A 21243-nucleotide genomic window follows, 5' to 3' on the forward strand; every position below is an offset into this window, starting at 1 on the left:
AGAGGGCTCCACTGCTCCGAAGGCACTGTATTCCCCCAGTTCATGGTTTGTTTTCCTTTCAGTAAAGGACATCAAACTGGTTACTAAATTGTTTTATTTTTGTTTTTTGACAATGATTAGACTTTTCCCTCTACCAGAGTATAAATACATTCACTCACCTCTACCCCCTTACACCCAAGGTGGTGAGAGTGAGTTGACAAGGGGAATCGAGTAGACTCGCTATCCTTAGTTATAAGGGCCCCTTTGGGATGCTGGAGATATATTTACAGTCCTTCATCTGCCCTATTGGAATTCCCTGGTGGTCCAGTGGTTAGGACTCTGTGTTCTCACTGCCGTAGCCTGGGCTCAATCCCTGGTTGGGGAACTAAGCTCCCACAAGGCACATGGCGTGGCCAAAAAAAAAGAAATCTGCCCTATTGTGTGGAATTTTCCCGTTGAACTGAGCTGCTAAGGTGCTGGCGTGGAGGATGCTGATAGCCAGTTTTAGGATTTGGGCAGATGGGAGCAATAAAAAGAGGCAGAGGGGCAAAAATGAGTCAATCTCTGAGCTGAATAAGAAAGAAAATGAAGAAAGAAGAGGGCTGGTGGGTTGGGAAAAGTCAGAAAGGTCACTGAAGTGGAAACCTTGATAAGATTAAATAGGTATAGTGGGTGTATTTGAACAATCAAGCTTGAAGAATAATATATTATGGTCAGAAACAGGATGGATTAACTATTTTTAAAGTGAAGTTAGAATAGAAAAGTAGAAAGGAGATCAAGGAGGTATGAGCCATCATTCTTTTTCTTTTCTTTTTTCTCGTTTTTTTAGTAATTTTTATTGGAATATAGTTGATTTACGATGGTGTGTTTCTGCTGTACAGCAAAATGAATCAGTTATACATATACATACGTCCATTCTTTTAGGTTCTTTTCCCATATAGATCATTACAGAGTATTGAGTAGAGTTCCCTGTGCTGTACAGTAGGTCCTTATTAGTTATCTATTTTATATATAGTAGTGTGTATATATCAATCCCTATCTCCCAATTGCTGCCCATCCTGCCCCCATTATTCTTTTTCAGAGTTTTCTTGGTTTTCTCACGTTTCTTTTACTAGATAAACTTTATGATTTTTTTTTTCTTTGCGGTATGCGGGCCTCTCGCTGTTGTGGCCTCTCCCATTGCGGAGCACAGGCTCCGGACGCGCAGGCTCAGCGGCCATGGCTCACGGGCCCAGCCGCTCCGCAGCATGTGGGGTCTTCCCGGACCGGGGCATGAACCCGCGTCCCCTGCATTGGCAGGCGGACTCTCACCCACTGCGCCACCAGGGAAGCCCCTAGATAAACTTTAGAATAATTTTGTGGGAGTTCCTAAAGAGCCAGCAGTGTTTTCAAAATGTCACTAGTGAAACTCTAAATGCCAGATTAAAAAGGTAACCCTCCCTCTAGTCTCCAATTATGTGTTACTCTTGTGCAACCATTTCTTCCCAGCCAAGTTTTTTGAAATAGTAGTGCAGACTCATTATTCTATTTCTTTTTTTTTTTGTGGTACGCGGGCCTCTCACTGTTGTGGCCTCTCCCGTTGCGGAGCACAGGCTCCGGACTCGCAGGCTCAGCGGCCATGGCTCATGGGCCCAGCCGCTCCGCGGCATGTGGGATCTTCCCGGACCGGGGCACGAACCGGCGTCCCCTGCATTGGCAGGCGGACTCTCAACCACTGCGCCACCAGGGAAGTCCATCATTATTCTATTTCTTTATCTTCTGCTCCTCAATTGCTTTGTAAGCCTTTGCTAAGGACACCAATGGGCTGTCTTCAATTTTGACTTCTTTTGTCTATTTGTCTTCTTGTGTTTGATCACATTCTTCTCAGAACTCTTTGATACCCAAGACCTGTTGTCTCCTGATTTCCTTCTCAGTTTTCTTCTTAGGCGTTTCTTTGTCCACCACTGAAATATTGGTGTTTTATAAGATTATCACCTCTCATTCATTCATTCATTCATTCGATAGATTGAGTAAAACCAATCTGGTAACAGCAGTAAATAAAAGAGACCCTATCTTTCATGGAGCTCAAATACTAGTTTTCTCATATCGTATAAATATTACTGAGTCCAAGCTCGCTCTGCTCGCCCCACGACAGGCCAATGAATAGAAGGTGTTTATTCGGAAAGCTGGCAGACTGGTGTCTCTGAAAAACCATCTTATGGGGTTTGGATGCCCGTTTCTTTTATAGCACAGAGAGGGGGAGGAGATGAGGAAGTAAAGTAAAAAGGCCATAATTTTTGCAGATATCTCCTGGAATGGCCAGCCTCCGGGAGGGGATGTGTTAATTTCTTCTTCCTTGCAGCCATCCACAGGTGGAACAGGTCTGGATGTTTCCCTGAACAAAAGCACGTTGGTTTAACATTCAGGCAGAGGGGCAGTATTCCCCTAGGCAAGCCATTATGTAGAGACAGTGAACAAAAGCAGCGGAGAGCAAAGGTTAAAGTGAAAGAAACAGATCCAACTTGTAGTCCGATTTGGCCCTTCCCTGTTACCTAAACACTTCCCAGGACATCTCATTCATTTCCGTGGCTTCAACTACACCTGTAATCAGGCGTGATATAATATGTTAACAATGGAATCATCCTAGCACCAACTAAGTCAGAAGAGGGCGTCAACCAATCAGACAGCCGGTCTGGCTCTACTCTGTTGTACTGGCTAAATATCAGTGCAACCTATAATATATAAATATGATAATATGATGTCTGGTAGTTAAGAGGACAGTCTAGAGCCTAGAACCTCCAAACTGCTCAAATTCTAGCTCTGTTACTTCTGCTGCGTGACATGGGGCAAATTACTTCACCTGTTTGTGCTTCAGTTCTCTCCTCTATAAAATGGCATAATAGGGCTTCCCTGGTGGCGCAGTGGTTGAGAGTCTGCCTGCCGATGCAGGGGACACAGGTTCGTGCCCTGGTCCGGGAAGATCCCACATGCCGCGGAGCGGTTGGGCCCGTGAGCCATGGCCGCTGAGCCTGCGCGTCGGGAGCCTGTGCCCCGCAACGGGAGAGGCCACAACAGGGAGAGGCCCGCTTACTGAAAAAAAAAAAAAAAAAAGGTATAATAAAGTACCTACACCATACGGTTGTTACAAGAGTCATACAATATAATACATGTAAAGCATTTAGAACAGCCTGGAATTTTTTTGAAGTGATTTAATATTTTATTTATTTATTTATTTATTTATTTATTTATTTATTTATGGCTGAGTTGGGTCTTCATTGCTGCGCATGGGCTTTCCCTAGTTACAGTGAGCGGGGGCTACTCTTTGTTGAGGTGCACGGGCTTCTCACGGCGGTGGCTTCTCTTTGTTGCAGAGCATGGGCTCTAGGCACGCAGGCTTCAGTAGTTGTGGCTCCTGGGCTCTAGAGCGCAGGCTCAGTAGTTGTTGTGCATGGACTTAGTTGCTCCACAGCATGTGGGATCTTCCCGGACCAGGGCTCGAACCTGTGTCCCCTGCATTGGCAGGCGGATTCTTAACGACTGCACCACCAGGGAAGTCCCTAGAACAGCCTGGAATATTGATAAACACTCAATAAATGATAATTATTATTATTAATTATTTCACAACTATGTTTCTAATCCTGACTTTTCCCCCCTTGAGCTCCAAAGTTATAGATTAAGTGGTTTTTCTTCCAAATATACCATAGGTGCTTGGGAAACCTACAAGGTTCAGTATAGTTAGTCAAGGCAGCCTTGTAGACAAACAGGGCAATCAAATTTTATAAGTACTAGGTAGAATGGGGAGAAATAACATATATATACATTTATATATATATATGCATAAATACATACCTATATATACAGTTGTAAGTGGTTTATACATGTGAACTCATTTAATCTTAACGACTGCCCCCACTAAGTAACTACTATCATTATCCCCACTTTATAAATGGGAAAACTGAGGCACATAGGTTCAAATGACTTGAGAAAAGTCACATAGCTACTAAGTCTAAACCCACTCTTCCTCCAGAGTTTAAGCTCCTTGTCATGCCACTATACTGCTCACCAAAGAGGAAGCCGTCTTGTGACAAAAAGAGCATTTCTTATAATTTTCTTTACGGATCAGATCTATTTCCCTTCAGATTTTACAACTTAAAAACATCCCTTGGAGGAAACATGCTGTGGGTTCTTGTTCTGCTAGTTTGTACATGTCTTTTTCATTATACTTGGAATCAGCACCCTAGTGCAGACTTGTTTTCTGAGCTAATATTTTTATTTTAAAAATTATTTATTTATTTTGGCTGCAGGGGTCTTAGTTGTGGCACTCGGAATCCTCATTGCGGCATGTGGACTCTCAGTTGCAGCATGCAGGCTTCTTAGTTGTAGCATGCATGCAGGATCTAGTTCCCTGACCAGGGATCAAATCCGGGCCCCCTGCATTGGGAGCACGGAGTCTTACCCCCTGGACCACCAGGGAAGTCCCCTGAGCTAATATTTTTAAACATCTGATCCTTCTTCATGAAAGATCTATTTCTTGCTTTAAAGTATAAAATGAGTTTTCTGAGTCTGAAGAGTTTCCATGGGCTTGGACAGCCCTGCTTCATTGCCTCATTACTAAAACTAACAAATTCCATAGGAGCCAGAGACAAAAGAACCAACAAACCCAAATCACTTCCTGTACACCTACCTCCTTGTCCCAGCACTCAAAGTGAGTGAACGCAGATACGTGTATCTGTACAGACCTGGATGATGAGTTTTGACCTGCACACCAAAAAGTATCAGATTTTTACACAATATAATAAGAATGCTATCTATGTTTCTAGTGTTCTTGACAGTTTCACTGAGACCCTATACTTGCTGAGAACAGGTATCCTCTGAAACTGGCCAAGTCGGTATTTCTCAAACTGAGGTTCTTTACTTTTTTTTTTGGCTGCCCCCTGCGGTGTGTGGGATCTCAGTTCCCCAACCAGGGATTGAACCTGACTGAGCCTCTTGCAGTGGAAGCCCAAGGGTTGTAACCACTGAACCACCAGGGAAGTCCCTAAGAGGTTCTTAAAGGATCAGAGATAAAGTACAGACTTTCATATAAGAATAGGCTAGACTATCTGGAATAACTATTTTATAACTGATAATTGTCAATGTCAAGAGCAGCGTGGGGACTTCCCTGGTGGCGCAGTGGTTAAGAATCCACCTGCCAATGCAGGGGACACTGGTTCAAGGCCTGGTCCGGGAAGGTCCCACATGCTGCAGAGCAACTAAGCTCGTGCACCACAACTACTGATCCTGAGCTCTAGAGCCCACGAGCCACAACTACTGAGTCCGTGTGCCACAACTACTGAAGCCTGCATGCCACAACTACTGAAGCCTGTGTGCCTAGAGCCCGTGCTCCACAACAGGAGAAGCCACCACAATGAGAAGCTGGCGCACCACAACGAAGAGTAGCCCCTGCTCGCCACAACTAGAGAAAGCCCACGCGCAACAATGAAGGCCTAATGCAGCCATAAATAAATTAATAAATTAATTAATTAAAAAAAAAGAGCACCAGGTATGCCAAAGAAAGATTCGCAGTACTTGAATAAATTAAAATTCGCGGTAACTTGACAGCTGACCCACAGACATAGAAAACAAACATATGGTTACCAAAGTGCAAAGGGTGGGGAGGGATAAATTAGGAGTTTGGGATTAACATACACACAGTACTATAAAAAATAGATAACAACAACAAAAAAAATTAGGGGACAGCTGATTCATCCTGGGACACAAGATGGAATTCTGAGCCCGTTTCATTCCTATGTAAGTTATTGGCCATTTTTATTTTGTAGTAAATACTTATGAAATCTCATCTTTGCGTGAACCGCTCACTGATTTTGATATACTTTATCCCTCTTAGCTTAATTTTGGATTCAGATCTCATCTATGGTAAAGGGTACATGAAGCCCCCATGGGATATAAAATTAGAAGGAAAAAGAAACCAGATTTCATGGACCATGACAGCTTTAAAACCCTAGGGGCAGAATTTATTTGATTAACACTCAGAGGTGGTTATTTGTACTGTGTAGGTTTCATGGTCCAAAGATTAGAACAGCTTGTTATGCATTAAGCTAGCTAGGCTTTGTGCCTATTTCCCTGGTGGCCTGACTTAAGACAAGTTCTTTCCAGTTCTTTCTTTTTTTTTAATTTATTTTTTTATTTTTTAACATCTCTATTGGAGTATAATTGCTTTACAATGGTGTGTTAGTTTCTGCTTTATAAAAAAGTGAATCAGTTATACATATACATATATTCCCATATCTCTTCCCTCTTGTGTCTCCCTCCCTCCCACCCTCCCTATCCCACCCCTCTAGGTGGTCACAAAGCACCAAGTTGATCTCCCTGTGCTATGCGGCTGCTTCCCACTAGCTATCTATTTTACATTTGGTAGTGTATATATGTCCATGCCACTCTCTCACTTTGTCACAGCTTACCCTTCCCCCTCCCCATATCCTCAAGTCCATTCTCTAGTAGGTCAGTGTCTTTATTCCCATCTTGCCCCTAGGTTCTTCATGACCATTTTTTTCTTAGATTCCATATATATGTGTTAGCATACGGTATTTGTCTTTCTCTTTCTGACTTACTTCACTCTGTATGACAGACTCTAGGTCCATCCACCTCACCACAAATAACTCAGTTTCATTTCTTTTTATGGCTGAATAATATTCCACTGTATATATGTGCCACATCTTCTTTATCCACTCATCTGTTGATGGACACTTAGGTTGCTTCCATGTCCTGGCTATTGTAAATAGAGCTGCAATGAGCATTGTGGTACATGACTCTGTTTGAATTACGGTTTTCTCAGGGTATATGGCCAGTAGTGGGATTGCTGGGTCCTATGGTAGTTCTATTTTTAGTTTTTTTTTTTTTTTTTTTTGCGGTACGTGGGCCTCTCACTGTTGTGGCCTCTCCCGTTGCGGAGCACAGGCTCAGCGGCCACGGCTCACGGGCCCAGCCGCTCCGCGGCATGTGGGATCTTCCCGGTCCGGGGCACGAACCCGTGTCCCCTGCATCGGCAGGCGGACTCTCAACCACTGCGCCACCAGGGAAGCCCTATTTTTAGTTTTTTAAGGACCCTCCATACTGTTCTCCATAGTGACTGTATCAATTTACATTCCCACCAACAGTGCAGGAGGGTTCCCTTTTCTCCACACCCTCTCCAGCATTTATTGTTTGTAGATTTTTTGATGATGGCCATTCTGACTGGTGTGAGATGATATCTCATTGTAGTTTTGATTTGCATTTCTCTAATGATTAATGATGTTGAGCATTCTTTCATGTGTTTGTTGGCAATCTGTATATCTTCTTTGGAGAAGTGTCTATTTAGGTCTTCTGCCCATTTTTGGATTGGGTTGTTGTTTTTCTGATATTGAGCTGCTTGTAAATTTTGGAGATTAATCCTTTGTCAGTTGCTTCATTTGCAAATATTTTCTCCCATTTTGAGGGTTGCCTTTTTGTCTTGTTTATGGTTTCCTTTGCTGTGCAAAAGCTTTTAAGTTTCGTTAGGTCCCATTTGTTTATTTTTGTTTTTATTTCCATTTCTCTAGGAGGTGGGTCAAAAAGGATCTTGCTGTGATTTATGTCATAGAGTGTTCTGCCTATGTTTTCCTCTAAGAGTTTGATAGTGTCTGGCCTTACATTTAGGTCTTTAATCCATTTTGAGTTTATTTTTGTGTATGGTGTTAGGGACTGTTCTAATTTCATTCTTTTACATGTACCTGTCCAGTTTTCCCAGCACCACTTATTGAAGAGGATGTCTTTTCTCCACTGTATATTCTTGCCTCCTTTATCAAAGATAAGGTGACCATATGTGCCTGGATTTATCTCTGGGCTTTCTATCCTGTTCCATTGATCTATATTTCTGTTTTTGTGCCAGTACCATACTCTGTTGATTACTGTAACTTTGTAATATAGTCTGAAGTCAGAAAGCCTGATTCCTCCAGGTCCGTTTTTCTTTCTCAACATTGCTTTGGCTATTCGGGGTCTTTTGTGTTTCCATACAAATTGTGAAATTTTTTGTTCTAGTTCTGTGAAAAATGCCAGTGGTAGTTTGATAGGGATTGCATTGAATCTGTAGATTGCTTTGGGTAGTAGAGTCATTTTCACAATGTTGATTCTTCCAACCCAAGAACATGGTATATCTCTCCATCTATTTGTATCATCTTTAATTTCTTTCATCAGTGTCTTATAATTTTCTGCATACAGGTCTTTTGTTTCCTTAGGTAGGTTTATTCCTAGATATTTTATTCTTTTTGTTGCAATGGTAAATGGGAGTGTTTTCTTAATTTCACTTTCAGATTTTTCATCATTAGTGTATAGGTATGCTAGAGATTTCTGTGCATGCATTTTGTATCCTGCTACTTTACTGAATTCATTAACTCTAGTAGTTTTCTGGTAGCCAGTTCTTTCTTAGCTGGTTCTCTCCCTACAGCTAATTCTTCCAGATCCTGGTAATATACCTTTTCTGGCTCTCAGCCACGAGATGGGACAGCTCCCGTGCTGTTACTAGCCCCAGGACACTTCACTATCTCTTTTTGGCTCCCTTAAACTCTATTCTCACTTGTAGTGAAAGTGTGCACTCAGTTCCTGCCAGGATTCTGACTGTTTTTATGAAATCAACAGGAAATACACTCTGCTCTTCCCAGATTTTGTAGGCGTTGGTTATATTCATGGGTGTGTTTGTGGACCAGCATTTATTAGTGAGCTGTGGTTTACAGAGCCAGGAATAAAGCAGAAACCACCTCTCAACTTGGACACCTGTATGGAAAGGAAACTGGGGACAACTATTTTTCTTTTTTTTTTTTGGTGGTACGCGGGCCTCTCACTGCTGCGGCCTCTCCCGTTGCAGAGCACAGGCTCCGGACGCGCAGGCTCAGCGGCCATGGCTCACGGGCCCAGCCGCTCTGCGGCATGTGGGATCTTCCCGGACCGGGGCACGAACCTGCGTCCCCTGCATCGGCAGGCAGACTCTCAACCACTGCACCACCAAGGAAGCCCGGGGACAACTTTTTGTACCTAGTTCTGGAGTGCAAGTACCCAGGACCTGTCTTTAGGTCACATGCCCTTCCCATAGCACCAAGTATTGGAGATGGCAAAGGATTCAGAAGTACTTCCTCCAAGCATCTGCTCTTTTGTGTATATTTTTCTTCATTTTTATTGGTGCTGGATGCTGGTTTCTGAGCTAGAAGATCCAGGAAGGGTGTATCTGAATAGAGAAGAGTTGTTAAAGATGAGAATCTAAAGGTGTTATTAACTCTATCACCTTCAGTAGCTTAAAAGAAAAAGAAAAAAAAAAAAGAAAGAAAAGGGGCATACTTCCAGTTTGGACTGGAGATGTGAGAGAGACACACGAAGAAGCAAACCAATCAATATCTCTAGCTTGTATTTTCTCTTGGTAACTGATGCTTTCACTTTATGCAAAAACTTATGAAGGATCTTAGAAACTGGTTGGTCGTCTGCAGCTCTTCCTGGCCTTGTTATAGTGCATAGTAGTATGAGCAAGTTGCTAGGATAAAACCATAGTTGCTGTACTACAATATACTCTTGGTAGAGGAGGGAATTATTCTATGGGATTTCTGTGAAGGCAATGTTGGTGGGTCGATCACATTCTCTGACAGACAAATGGCAGAGATATTCTCCCAGGTTCTGACTAGTCATCAGTGAGAGGACTCAAACAGTGCTTTCTAGACTGATGATATCAAAAGAGCTGAATTGAATGAGAGATTATATAGCCAGGTAAGCAGTGGAGGTAAGATAATCCAGAGTCTTTTTTTGGGCCCTGCGGTGTGGCCTGCAGGATCTTAGTTCCCCAACAAAGGATCGAACCTGTGCCCCCTGCAGGTGAAGCACGTAGTCCTAACCACTGGACCTCCAGGGAGTTCCCAGAGTCTTAAAATAATAAGGAAAATTACTCCATATCTTCCTGAATCCCCAAATCCCTGAATATGGAAATGTTTGTACAATTTCCCAGCTGTATCCCAAATCAAATTTCCATGGAGGGTCATATGTTTCCTACAAATGTCCTTATACCACAAGGTAATAAATTCTTAACCTTCAGTAAAGTTTTATATATTACCTCAAGGCAATGTTTTCCCACAAAGAAACAAGTTACCCTCTATATGATGCATAAAAAATAATAAAGCCATGTTGAAATACAGATTCTTGGTTGTCAGCTTCCTTTATACCAGCCTTGAAAATCATGCACAAACAAAATAAAAAGTATTACAGGGCTTCCCTAGTGGCAGAGTGGTTAAAAATCTGCCTGTCATTGACATATATACACTAATATGTATAAAATAGATAACTAATAGGAACCTGCTGTATAAAAAAATAAATAAAATAAAATTCAAAAAAGAATCCTCCTGCCAATGCAGGGGACACAGGTTCGAGCCCTGGTCTGGGAAGGTCCCACATGCCGCGGAACAACTAAGCCCGTGCTCCACAACTACTAAGCCTGTGCTCTAGAGCCCACGAGCCACAACTACTGAGCCTGAGTGCCACAACTACTGAAGCCCACGTGCCTAGAGCCCACGCTCCGCAACAAGAGAAGCCACCGCAATGAGAAGCCCGCGCACCACAACGGAAGAGTAGCCCCCGCTCGCCGCAACTAGAGAAAGCCCACGCACAGCAACGAAGACCCAACACAGCCAAAAATAAATTAAAAAAAAAAAAAGGTATTGCATATCATAGCAATTCAGTCTTCTAGGGAAATACTAAAACCATTTAGGGGTGGAAAAATGTTTCCTTCCCTTCTGGATTCTTTGGCTGGTGTAATAAATTACACCTGCCACAAGACAGAGTAACAGGAGAAAAACAATTTTAATTTTGTGTGTACTGGAGCCCCATAGAAATCTGAGACTCAAAGAAGTAACCAAAGCAGGAAGCTTCAATACTGTTTAGGCAAAGAAACAATAAATTTGTGAGGAATTGACAAGATCAGGGGTTTTGGGCTTGGTTTAGTAAATAGGTGAAGAAGTAACAAGGTTTGTTTACATAGCCTTCTTGGCCCTAAATTCCTTGTCTCTGGTGATAAGGATGCTTTATATCCTCCTGGCACAGGGAGGGTACCTTTTACTTGGAGACAAAGGAGGGTCAGAGTGTCCTTGTACCAGTTTCACCATTTTATCTTTCAGAAAACTAGAAACACTATCAAGGGTTGAAGGGAATACCCAGTGTATTATGTATGACTTGGGTGAAGGGTAAAGGCATTCTTACATTCACCAACTAGACCCATTCATGGCCTTGGGGGAAGAGGTGTGTATAAGATAAAATCACGAGGGATGTGTCAAGGAGATGGCTGAGTGCTATCTTAAGACCTATAGACCTGAGGAGGTACTTCCTTGGGTAGGGTGAGATGTTTAACATTCTTTTTCTTCTGTTTTACATTCCTTTATGAGATGATCAGTCAAGTGCAGCCATGAGAATACAGACTAAAGTTTATTATACTTGCAGATCTTAGAGATAGGAGGCACAGTATGCCACCCAGGGCCACAGAGAAGAACAGAGCGGTCAGGAGACACAAGACAGGAGGGAGCAGGTTTAGGCCAGAGATATTATTGGCCTTTCTGGGAGGAAAGGCAAGGCAGTGCAGGGTAAGCAAGTTAGGACTGGCTAGTTTGAGTAATTTCACTGGGTTCTACCCTATAGGGATGGTCCCTAGTTGCCTGGTACCCGGCCCTGGGATGATTAAGGGAGAGGAATATTGCCTCTTGGGGTATATGAGCCAAACAGAGGAGTCATGGCTCTGGATTGGTTAGCTTGCCTATCTTTGCTATGTCTAAGAATTGGCTCACCCCAGAAAGGACAGCCTCTCCCCAGCCAGAAAGGTATTTTTAAGGTGTCATAGTATACAGAAAAAAAAATTTTTTTTAATGTATACAATACAGGGGACCCTACTACATATGAATTGCCTATATTTATGTATGACATTAAATTTATACATGAGTTGGGGAACAATTGGCTAATTGGCATGGTATGTGTTTTTTTTTTTTTCATGGTATGTTTTTTTGCCATTCAAATGTTTACTTTGTTTTTGCAGGAATTTGGCAATGGGGAGCTGGGTATTTTAGAGGTATTTCTTTGCTTTTAGGTCTCAAATAGTTTTTAGACCCTTGAAAAGTTTATAAACTGTAGGGTAGCTTAGACTCCAGTTATAACCTAGTTTATCAAACTAGGACAAACCTAGGTTGTCCTTAATCTATCTTCACATGTACCAGGAGTGATGGGTTATGGTAATCCTCAATTTTGATGGATATCATACCACCCCTCCACTCAGTAAGACCAGACAAATTTGTCCTTGACTAATGGACTGTGTGATCCCCTGGCCTGCTATGATACTTGGCATATGTCAACAGACCTGATCGTCCACAGAACAGATAGAGGTACCCTGCACTCCACAGACCAGCAGATATTTACTATTTCTGGCCTCCCAGGCAAGAGGAGGTATGGCCTGGTTGCAAGCAATCTCATTAGAATTAAAGATCTGTTGAGGAGCTTGACCTGTAGCCCAGTTTAAGATGCTCAGCCAATCAAAACAAGATGTAGGCTCTCCTGGTGGCGCAGTGGTTAAGAATCCACCTGCCAATGCAGGCGACACGGGTTTGAGCCCTGGTCTGGGAAGATCCCACATGCCGCGGAGCAACTAAGCCCATGTGCCACAACTGCTGAGCCTGCCCTCTAGAGCCTGTGAGCCACAACTACTGAGCCCGTGCACCACAACTACTGAAGCCCGCGTACCTAGAGCCTGTGCTCCCAACAAGAGAAGCCACTGCAACGAGAAGCCCACGCACCGCAATGAAGAGTAGCCCCCGTTCACCGCAACTAGAGAAAGGCCGCGCACAGCAACGAAGACCCAACGCAGCCAAAAAATAAACAAATAAATAAAATTAAAAAACAATATGTATATAAAAGGCCTATTATGTTTCAGACAACCTTCTAAGACAATAATGGGCAAAACAAGACAATACAAATCATACAATTCTCTCTCATACACAACCTTCATAAATGAACAATTTCTTTTTTTTGAAATTTTTATTGTAGTATAGTTGACTTACAATGTTGTGTTAGTTTCAGGTGTACAGCAAAGTGATTCATTTATACATATAAATATATTCATTCTTTTCAGAGTCTTTACCCATCTAGGTTATTACAGAGTATTGAGTAGAGTTCCCCGTGCTGTACAGCAGGAGTCCCCAACCCCCTGGCTGTGGCCTGTTAGGAACCAGGTTGCACAGCAGGAGGTGAGTGGCAGGTGAGCCAGCAAAGCTTCATTTACCACTCCCCATTGCTCCCCATTACTGCCTGAACCATTCCCCACCCCCCGCCCCCATCCTTGGAAAAATTGTGTTCCACAAAACCGGTCCCTGGTGCAAAAAGGTTGGGGACCGCTGCTATACAGTATGTCCTTGTTGGTTACTTATTTTATATATAGTTGTGTGTGTATGTTAATCCCAAACTTCTAATCCCTCCCCTCCATGTTTCCCCTTTGGTAAGCATAGGCTTTATTTATTTATTTTTTTCCCGAAATCTACGTGTCTGTTTTTGTTTTGTAAATAAGTTCATTTGTATTATTTTTTAAAACTGGATTCCACATGAGCGATATCATATATTTGTCTTTCTCTGTCTCTCTTACTTAGTATGATAATCTCTAGGTCCATCCATGTTGCTGCAAATGGCATTATTTCATTCTTTTATATATATATATCACATCTTTTTTATCCATTCTACTGTTGATGGACATTCAGGTTGCTTCCACGTCTTGGCTATTGTAAATAGTGGTGCAAAGAACATTGGAGTGCACGTATCTTTTCGAATTATGGTTTTCTCCGGGTATATGCCCAGGTGTGGGATTGCAGGATCATATGGTAGCTCTATTTTTACTTTCCTAAGAAACCTCCATACTGTTTTCCATAGTGACTATACTAATTTACATTCCCATCAACAGTGTAGGAGGTTTCCCTTTCCTCCACACCCTCTCCAGCATTTATTGTTTGTAGACTTTTTAAAAAAATAAATTTATTTATTTATTTATTTATGGCTGTGTTGGGTCTTTGTTGCTGTGCGCGACTTTCTGTAGTTGCAGTGAGCAGGGGTTACTCTTCGTTGCGGTGCGCGGGGTTCTCATTGCGGTGGCTTCTCTTGTTGCGGAGCACAGGCTCTAGGTGCGTGGGCTTCAGTAGCTGTGGCTCGCGGGCTCTAGAGCGCAGGCTCAGTAGTTGTGGCACACAGGCCTAGCTGCTTTGTGGAATGTGGGATCTTCCCGGACCAGGGATCGAACCCGTGTCCCCTGCATTGGCAGGCAGATTCTTAACCACTGCATCCCCAGGGAAGTCCCCATCATTCTTTTTAAATTGTTGCACACTTTTACTAAGAATGGCGGTTGTATAATATATTTACCATTCTACTATGGACTTTCAGTTACTTTTAGTTTCTTCCTACTACAGTGTTGGAATGAATATCCTTATATATGTAACCTTGAGTGAGTCCCTGGGACAGGCCACCAAGTGAGGTTCCTTGGCTTTGCACAGGAAAGAATTCAGAGCAAGCCAGAGTAAAGTGAAAGCAAGTTTACTTAGATACACACACCATAGAGTGTGGGCCTTCTTAGAAGATGAGAGGCGGCCACAAAATATGGAGTGTTTAGTTTTTATGGTCTGGATAATTTCATAGGCTAGTGAGTGGGAGGAATCTTCTAAGTATCTTGCGGAAGGGCTGGGGATTTCCAGGAATTGGGCCACCACCCACTTTATGGCCTTTTTGGGAAATTGTGTCATGGCCCCTGCGGGTGTGTCATTTAGATGCTAATGAGCGTATAATGAGGCCCAGGTCTACTGGAAGTAGAATCTTGTGCCATCTTGGACCTAGTCGGTTCTAACCAGTTTATGTTCTTAAATGGTTGTGGCATTCCCTTAATCGTTGTGCCCTGCCCCCTTCCTTCTTGTCTCAAAGCCAGTTACATAATACCTTTGATTTTAGTTCAAGATAATATGCATTCAAATGTAATGCAAAGAATTCTGCATTAGATATTGGCATTTCAGGCTGAAAGGTTTAAGAGAATTTAAGTCCGTAAACCATATTAAGATGTTTGGAATATTTAACATTTATTTTGCCCTTTTATAGGTTTAATTTGTTAGCTTTGTTTTCCAGTCTGCCGTGTCAAGCATTTAAGGTGGTTAAAAAGCAGCTATGTTAATGTAAAGTAGTGTGATCATATTTGTGAATACAATTTTTTTTTTTTTTTTTTTTTTTTGCGTTACGCAAGCCTCTCACCGTTGCGGCCTCCCCCGTTGCGGAGCACAGGCTCCGGACGCGCAGGGCCAGCGGCCACGGCTCACGGGCCCAGCCGCTCTGCGGCATGTGGGATCCTCCCAGGCCGGGGCACGCACGCGCGTCCCCTGCGTCGGCAGGCGGACTCTCAACCACTGCGCCACCAGGGAAGCCCAATAGAATTGTTTTAAAAGGGAGATGGGAAGCCAGCGAGGTCGGTTCCGCCCGACTCCAACATGGCGGCACTCTTTGTCTGCTCTGAAGTGCTGTCCCTGGCCTCTTCGCGGCCGTGATGCATCTCACTCTGCGGTGTCGTCCAGGACGTGGCAGGTAATGAGCTGGAGGAGGAGAGCCAAGCTGGAGTTGCCCCAGACAAATTGTCAGAACAGAGTAGGGTGCGCTACTTGGAAATCTGAGAAACAAGGTAGTGAGACTTCCCTGGTGGCACAGTGGTTAAGAATCCGCTTGCCAATGCATGGGACACGGGTTCTGAGCCCTGGTCCAGGAAGATCGCACATGCCGCGGAGCAACTAAGCCCGTGCGCCACAACTACTGAGCCTATGCTCTAGAACCGCCGAGCCACAACTACTGAGCCCGTGTGCTACTGAAGGCTGCGTGTCTGGAGCCCATGCTCCACAGCAAGAGAAACCACCGCAATGAGAAGCCCATACACTGCAAGGAAGAATTGCCCGTACTTGCCGCAGCTAAAGCCCACAGAGAGCAATAGAAGACCCAACTTAACTTATTGTAAGTAAATAAATAAATAAAATTGTTTTTTAATTTAAAAAAATTGTTTTAAAGGGTTTAATATATGTTTTGAGTTGCTCTAATATTAAAAACCAGTGAAAGTTATTCCTCGTATTTAATACAAAATTATTATTTAAAAAATTAGTTAATTAATTTTTGACTACATTGGGTCTTCGTTGCTGCATGCGGGCTTTCTCTAGTTGCGGCGAGCCGGGGCTACTCTTCGTTGTGGTGTGTGGGCTTCTCGTTGCGGTGGCTTCTCTGGTTGTGGAGCACGGGCTCTATGTGTGCGGGCTTTGGTAGTTGTGGCTCGTGGGCTCTACAGCACAGGCTCAGTAGTTGTGGCACATGGGCTTAGTTGCTCCGCGGCATGTGGGATCTTCCCGGACCAGGGCTCGAACCCGGCTCGAACCCGTATCCCCTTCATTGGCAGGCGGATTCTTTTTTTTTAATATGTATGAACTTTTTTTTAAATTAATTAATTTAGTTTTGGCTGCTATGGGTCTTCATTGCTGCTTGAGGGCTTTTATCTAATCGTGGCGAGCAGGAGGTACTCTTCATTGAGGTATGTAGGCTTCTCATTGCGGTGGGTTCTCTTGTTGTGAAGCACGGGCTCTAGGCTCACAGGCTTCAGTAGTTGTGGCATGCGGGCTCTAGAGCGCAGGCTTCAGTAGTTGTGGCTTGCGGGCTTCAGTAGTTGTGGCTTGCGGGCTCAGTAGTTGTGGCTTGAGGGCTCTAGAGCGCAGGCTCAGTAGTTGTGGTGCATGGGCTTAGTTGCTCTGTGGCATGTGGGATCTTCCTAGACTAGGGCTCGAACTAGGGCCAATGTCCCCTGCATTGGCAGGTGGATTCTTAACCACTGCACCACCAGGGAAGTCCCAATATGTATGAAAATTTTTTTAAAGTTATTTATTTATTTATTTATATGTTGTTTATTTATTTTTTGGCTGCACTGGGTCTTCGTTGCTGCGTGCCGGCTTTCTCCAGTTGTGGCGAGCGGAGGCTCCTCTTTGTTGTGGTGCGCGGGCTTCTCATTGCAGTGGCTTCTCTTGTGGAGCACGGGCTCTAGGTGCGTGGGCTTCGGTAGTTGTGGCACGCGGGCTCAGTAGTTGTGCCTCGCGGGCTCTAGAGCACAGGCTCAGTAGTTGTGGCTCACGGGCTTAGTTGCTCCTTAGCATGTGGGATCTTCCCGGACCAGGGCTCAAACCCATGTCTCCTGCATTGGCAAGCAGATACTTAACCACTGTGCTACCAGGGAAGTCCCTTAATAGAAAATTAGATTTGGAAATCATATTACACAATTTTGAAGCCTTAAAATTAGGTATTGAAATTTGTATCTTTAATAAATTGAACATGTACTTAAATTCTGACATGCTATAAATAACATTCTGTGACCAAAGTCCTCCAATTCCCATTAACAGATTCAGCATTTATTTCTCATGAAATTTTCTTAAAAAAACAACCATCATCATCACCACCACAGAATAACTGTCAGTAAAATATGTTAAGAATTACTGAATACCATAACTCTTGGCAATAGAGTAAGCAAGCAATGTTGATAGCTCCAACTAAGGTGTCAATGGCTCCAGCTAAAGACCATGAAGAAAATGCCTGCAGTTGAAGAAGTGAGATTTATGACTCTCTGTGAGGGAGAATGCACCTCATTGGGAACCATGAGCCATGAAATGTCTCAGCATGAGGGCGTTTCTCTTACTGGGACTCTCCATAGCTATACATTCAATTATAGAATTTGGGGTTTGGTTTGGTCATTTGGGGGAGGGCGTAAGAAAAGGGAGATTTGCGTTTGATTGGTTAGATTGGACATTGTGAGGGAGTAGGGTCGATTCTATGGTTGTTGATAAATCTTTGGGGAAGGCTGACTGGAACAAGGATAAGGCTGTAATTGGTAAAGAAGTAGCAGACATTCTTTTTACCCAAGAGAGGGGGTGTTGGGTGTTTTGCGGGTGTCTCAGACAAATTGTGAAGTGGCTTTGCTTGCTCTCATTTTATCATGGTCTTAGAGTCATCTTGTCTGAGGTTGGTATTCTACGAGACTTATGTCCAACAGGGAAATGATATGGCCTGGTTACGAGTATCAGGCCAGTTTTTGACTGTCAGGGGTTGCTCCTTGCCCTCCACCGTGCCACCCCCACCCCTGCCCACCAGGTGATAGTAAATAGAGAAAAGTAAATAAATTCAAGAGATTTAGCCCACAAGTCTACAGGACCAGATATAGGGTCAGAGGGAATGTCAGCGGTGATTTCTAGGTTGCTGTCTTCTAGAGGGTGGCAATGCTATTCACGAGGATAGCACCAGCTTTGTGTAATCCTTCAACTTGAGACCAGAAATAAAGAACCTACTGTACGACACAGGGAACTTTACTCAGTGCTCTGTAAGGACCTATATGGGAAAAGAATCTAAAAAAGAGTAGATCTATGTATATGTATAACTGATTCACTTTGCTGTACAGCACAAACTAACACGACATTGTAAATCAACCATACGCCAACAAAAATTAATTAAAAAAATATATGAAAAGTTAACATATCATACCCATTTTACAGATGGAAAATTAAAACTTTAGAAAGGTTAAATACCTTGCCCACTGTTGCATGGAATCAGAACTCTGGATTTATCCATTTTGGACATTTCACATAAATGGAATCATACAATAGCTGGTGTTTTGTGTCTGACTTCTTAGCACAATGTTTTCAAAGTTCATCCATTTTGTAGGAAGTGTCATTACTTCATCTATTTATAACCAAGTAAAATACCATGGTACAGATGTACCACATTTGTTTATCCATGTATCAGTCGATGGATGTTTGGGAATTTCCACTTTTGGGCCACCACAAATAATGCTGCTAGATGCTGTACAAGTTTCTGTTTGAACATGTGTTGTCAATTCTCAGATATACGCCAAGGAGTGGAATTGCTGTGTCATACAGTAATTATATGTTAATTTTTTTTTTTTTTTTTTTTTTTTTTTGCGGTATGCGGGCCTCTCACTGTTGTGGCCTCTCCCGCCGCGGAGCACAGGCTCCGGACGCGCAGGCTCAGCGGCCATGGCTCACGGGCCCAGCCGCTCCGCGGCATGTGGGATCTTCCCAAACTGGGGCACGAACCCACATCCCCTGCATTGGCAGGCGGACTCTCAACCACTGCGCCACCAGGGAAGCCCTATATGTTAATTTTTGAGGAACCACCAAACTGTTTTTCATAGTGGTTGCACAATTTTACATTTCCACCAGCCAATATATGGTTCTCATTTCTCCACTTTCTCATATGACAGTTCTGATTTCTCCACATTCTCACCAACAATTGTTATTATTGGTTTTTTGTTTATAGCTATCCTAGTAGGTATAAGTGGATCTCACTGTGGTTTTGATTTGCATTTCCCTAATGACTAAGGATGTTGCGAATCTCTTCATATGCTGACTAGCAGTCTGTAAATCTTCCTGGGAGAAATGTACTCAAGTCTTTCAGCCGTTTTTAAATTAGGTTGTTTTAGGAGTCCTTTATGTATTCTGGATACTGAATATGCAGAGTATATACAGATAATATTTGTAAATATTTTTTTCCCCATTCTGTGAGTCTGAAATCGAATCCTCCTAAAACAAGAGTTCCCCTGCTGAGTTTATGATTAACCTCTCTATCCAAAATTTATCCCCTTTCTTGTCCCACTTCATTCCCCTCAGGATTGAGTCCTATCAAAGAAAAGGGGGGATTGAAAACGACCCTTCCCGGTACAAAAGCCCCACTGTGTCCCCTCTTTCTTGTTTGTAGAAAAAGGCTTTAGTATCTTAGGCCTTCCCTGAGTTCCAAAGAGCAGACTTAAGCATGTACTAATTAGGGACATTCTTAGATTTAGGTATTTGATAAACTTTAAGTTAATTTTTGTGTATATTGTGGTAGAGGTCCACATTCATTCTTTTGCGCATAGATATCCAGTTGTCTCAGCATCTTTTGTTGAAAAGACTGTTCTTTCACCCGCTGCATGGTCCTGGCACCCTTGTCAGAAATCAGTTGAACATAGATGTGTGGGCTTATTCCTGGACTCTGAATTCTATTCCATCATCCGAATTTTGTAATTTAACCTTTTAAAAATCACTTTTGGATTTACTTGAATTTGGCATTTTTATCTCCAAAACTTCCAAAATTATTTATCATTTATTCAGTTGATTGAAATGAGCCAGAATCAAATTTGCTGTGGGAAAAGTTTACTAAACATCAAGAGGGTTTCATAGCAAAGTTATTACAGTGTTAGACTAAGCATCGAGGGTTTCATAGCAATGTTATTACAATGTCAGACTATGTTAGAATTACATGCTTTGCTACTAGAAGCATTTCTAAAGGTATAAACTTATGAGACATTAGGAATCCATTTCAACATATCAGAAAGGGAAATTATGATAAAAATACGAGACACCACATAGCATAAACATACAACATGAATGAATACATGAATAAGGATTTTTAGTATTTAACTCTTCCGCAAATTATGTACAATAAAAATAAAATAATACAGTTATGTGTTCAGCCCTTCCTGTGGATCTGTTTATCTGCGTTGCAAGGGTTGCTAGGTAATAATTGTACAGTGTTATGGTTATTCTGAATATTTTTCTCAGAGTCCAGGATAGTTATTAGGGACAAATGGCCGCTCTCCGCCATGCTGGCTCACACCATTTTACTGGATAAAACACCATTTCCTTGCAATGCTCTGTCATCCTTCCCTCCCAACTATTCTTCTGTCACAGTCTGTTATATCGTCACATTTCTTTGAGAGAGGTGACACATACACACAAAAAGGGGAAAACCTTGACCTGGTTGGCATTGCTGAGGTTCAAAGACCCATCAGAGAGAATAGATTTTTCTGTTCTCAGCATTCAAGCAAGTCCCTTCCAAGCATTCACTAGTTATATGGGAAATGTATAGTTGCAAAACTATGATTTTAAAAGGATCATATATATATATATATATATTTTTTTTTAATTTAGTTTTTATATTGGGCTGGGTTGGGTCTTCGCTGCTGCGTGTGGGCTTTCTCTCATTGGGGTGAGCGGGGCCTACTTTTCGTTGTGGTGCACGGGATTCTCATTGCGGTGGCTTCTCTTGTGGCTCACGGGCTCTAGGAATGCGGGCTTCAGTAGTTGTGGCTCGCGGGCTCTAGAGCACAGGCTCAGTCGTGGTGGTGCACGGGCTTAGTTGCTCCGCGGCATGTGGGATCTTCCCGGACCGGGGCTT

The 21243-nt window shown here is 42.8% G+C and overlaps 1 protein-coding gene and 1 long non-coding RNA gene across 2 annotated transcripts in view; one reads left to right on the plus strand and one right to left on the minus strand.

Annotated features, from left to right (window-relative positions):
- The window catches only part of LOC113612861 (uncharacterized), a 23796-nt gene extending 4033 nt beyond the window's left edge, over positions 1-19763 (minus strand). The window contains exons 1-2 of the long non-coding RNA XR_003429996.1: positions 19750-19763; positions 19037-19039 (exon numbers count right to left, since the gene is read on the minus strand). This is a non-coding gene — a long non-coding RNA (uncharacterized LOC113612861). The remainder of the gene's footprint in view (positions 1-19036; positions 19040-19749) is intronic.
- The window catches only part of RIMKLB (ribosomal modification protein rimK like family member B), a 132699-nt gene that overhangs the window by 5465 nt on the left and 105991 nt on the right, over positions 1-21243 (plus strand). The gene's annotated exons all lie outside the window — the stretch shown is intronic.

This window comes from Aethalodelphis obliquidens, unplaced genomic scaffold (assembly GCF_003676395.1).
Source record: "Aethalodelphis obliquidens isolate GAN/ISIS:26980383/991018 unplaced genomic scaffold, ASM367639v1 scaffold83, whole genome shotgun sequence".
NCBI classification, from domain to species: Eukaryota; Metazoa; Chordata; class Mammalia; order Artiodactyla; family Delphinidae; genus Aethalodelphis; species Aethalodelphis obliquidens.